Source organism: Cyprinodon variegatus, unplaced genomic scaffold (assembly GCF_000732505.1).
Source record: "Cyprinodon variegatus isolate N-32 unplaced genomic scaffold, C_variegatus-1.0 Scaffold47, whole genome shotgun sequence".
In the NCBI taxonomy this organism is placed as follows: Eukaryota; Metazoa; Chordata; class Actinopteri; order Cyprinodontiformes; family Cyprinodontidae; genus Cyprinodon; species Cyprinodon variegatus.
Genome location: NW_015150500.1, coordinates 1,697,878 through 1,701,252, shown reverse-complemented (window position 1 = coordinate 1,701,252; position 3,375 = coordinate 1,697,878).

Genomic DNA, 3,375 nt, shown 5'->3' with positions numbered 1-3,375 from the left:
CTCCCTCCCCCGTTTCTTCTCATGCAGGAACTAATCTGCCTTGCAAACGTTCAACACCATCTTGGTTGCACGGTGGAGGATCCTTGGACAGTCAGTTGAGTTTTTCCCCGACAAAGCTGAGGACGTGGTGAAAGCAATTGCGGTGCTGGGCAGACCCAGAGGCACGCTACATACCCCCCACCTTTCCAACCTAGAAAGCGCTGGGTATGTTAGGCTTGGTTAATGGCGAGCTGAAGTCACTGGGGATTCCAACATGGAGCCTATTAACCCATCAATGATGTCCAGAGCTTGCACCACCAGAACATCTATGGCAGTGAGAAGAGACCTGATGTCTTTCTTCCAGACAGAGCGTGGATCTGTGCCATGGCAGAACAAGGTGGTGACTCGTGGTACAGTTGGAACGCTTGAAGAGTGATGGCCCTCAGTAATGACTTCTCCCAACTCTTCCACACTGTTTTTTTTTACTTGCTTATATGTTTTTTAAAGGTGTAAGATGTTTTAGGTTTATGTCTAAGAAATTGCTATAATTTGGGATATTACATGATTTTCAGAATAATGAAAAAGATACATGTGTCCATAAAGCTTTGGTTTTATTTCTAAACAGAGATAAAAAAAAAAAATTTGAAAATGTATACGTATAAAAATATTCAACAGTGCAGGTAATGTAAACAAACTGAACAAATGTAGTGCAACAACAGCTAATAATATGAATAATAGTTTAAACAGTATAACTATGAAGGGACAAATGTAGAGGAACAATTTTCCACTGGGTTCAGCTTCATAGTCACGGTAGGCCACTTCTTTAATTTTACTGACCTAAACTATGAACACAGGGCCCGGTAGGGCCAAGCCTTAATGGAGGACATGGGCCTGCCCTCCTCTGGACCCACCACCCGCAGAGGGATTCGTAGGGGTCAGGTGCAGAGAGGACTGGGTGGTGGTCGAGGTGGGATCCTTAATCGCCTGGTCCGCACATGCAGCTTCTGGCTGTAGAGATGTGGAACGTCACCTCGCTGGGGGAGAAGGAGCCAGAGATCTTGGAGGTTGAGAGGTATCGGCTGGATATAGTCGGGCTCACCTCTACGCACAGCTTAAGTTCTGTCCCATTTCCTGGAGAGAGGCTGGACTCCCCCCTTTCTGGTGTTGCCTGCGGGGAGAGTTGGCGGGCTGGGGTGGCCTTGCTCATTGCCCCCGATCTCAGTCATCACTTGTTGGGGTTCACCCCAGTGAACGAGAGGGTCCTGTCTCTACTCCTTTGGATTGGGGACAGGTCTCTCACCATTGTCTCGGCCTATGGGCCCAACATCGGTGCAGAGTACCTAGCCTTCTTGGAGTGCTTGGTAGGGGTACTAGATGGCGCTTCAGCTGGGGACTCCATTGTTCTACTGGGGGAATTATTGCCCACATGGGCAGCGACGGTAAGACCTGGACAGTGGTGATCATTAGGAATGGCCTCCCCGATCTGAACCAGAGTGGTGTTCTGCTTTTGAACTTCTGTGCTAATCACAGTTTGTCTATAACGAATACCATGTTTGAGCACAAGGATGTCCATAAGTGCATGTGGCACCAGGGCACCCTAGGCCGGAGGTCAATGCTCGACTTTGTAGTTGTGTCATCTGCTCTCCGGTCACGTATATTTGGACACTCGGGTGAAGAGAGAGGCTGAGCTGTCAATCGATCACCACCTGGTGGTGAGCTGGATCCGCTGGCAGGGGACACTTTTGTTTGAACAACAATCAGCACTGTCTGTGCCACAGGAAGGATAGTACATGTTCACTCATGTTAGCAAGCTAGGCATATGGTACCTCTGAAGGGAAATTCAACGTTGTCAATGTTTAACAAAGGGTTTCAGCCAGGACATGAAGATATAGAACGCTGGGACCCTTTTTCCACCTGGATCCCCGCTCACGTTCACACTCATGTCGCACCAACTTGTCCCTTGTGTTTTGCCACTTCCTCGCCATCTCGGCCGTATCTAGCCCCACATTCATCGCTATCTCCCCTCATGAATTGCTTGAATATGTGTTGTCCTTGTAGTGTGGACAACGAGAGCCGTTTGCAATCCTAGAAACAAAACAAGCTGGTAAGGTACAAAACAGGAAATCCGCATAGTGTAGAGCAGATGTAGATTGACTATTCATAGGCCTCGTATCTGCGGCACTGTTTGGGGGCACCTAAAATTTTGGGGAGGTGCAGCAGAGTGTCTGCTTAAGGGGGGGGGCATATCTGTGTTAACTGCAACATAAACAGTACTCAAGTTGAGGGGGGGGGTGCCATCCCCCTTCTTAAAAAAATCTTAAAAATCATCCCTCTTCTTAAATGACCATCCCCCCATATCTTACCCTGTAACATTTTATCACTGAATGTGTAAATTTCTATTATATATATTATATGTTAACAGTAATGGCAGTAATGGCAATATTGCCCTTTCAACATTTAGCAGGCTGTGCGCTGTGCTCTACAAATGGAGCAGGTAACGGTGTTCTGAACAGCATCTCGGCCAAGCGGCAAAGACAACATGATTTGAGGGACTTAATTTTTAAAAAGGCAAAAACTAACACTTCAGGTATCACAAGAATCAGAAGACATTACCTTTTATAACCTTACTATTGTGTCACCGAATATGTAGAAGTCCTAATCTCTGGATATAGCGATAGCATGCAAAACTAGGTAAACTAGTTTGAAGCACAAACATTTTTCTTTATTTAAAGTTGTCATGACACACAATAATTAGTCTAGAGCAGAGGTCACGGGTTAGAGGACCAGGACCCACCTGCTGGCTAATCCGGACCCAACCTGATTTAAAACATCTATAAATTACCGCATGTTGTCCAATGGCAGTGTCTAACTTCACTTGTGCCACTTCTCCTGGTAACTGGGTAAAGCCCTCTGGAGCATCCAGGACCAGGCTACACGTGATACAAATTAGCCAATGAGCTGTGTCAGTCAGGGTCGCTGCTAGTTACTTTTAGAGAATGCAGGCAAACCTGTGGCAAGCAGGGCGATGGGAAAGAAGGAGAAAAGTATGTTTGGCTCAACCTACTGCTGTGAAGCAAGATTCCCCACAATGACCATAATTAAAAAATAAATATCAATCCAGGCTTTAATATGTGCTTGAAAATGGCTTTGCCACCATTAAAACCCAGTTATAAAAGCCTTGCAGGGCAGCATAAAGCCCACTTATTTCATTAAGCAGTAAAAAAGAAAGATAAAAATAACAAATGGTCAGTTCAGGCATTTTATAAAATATGTCAATCAGGAAATTGTCTATACACCAAACTGAATGATTGTTGTTCTCTACTTTAAAAAACACTTTAGATTTTAAAATGGAAAAAAAATGTTTTTTATTATTATTATTATTATTATTTAAAAAGT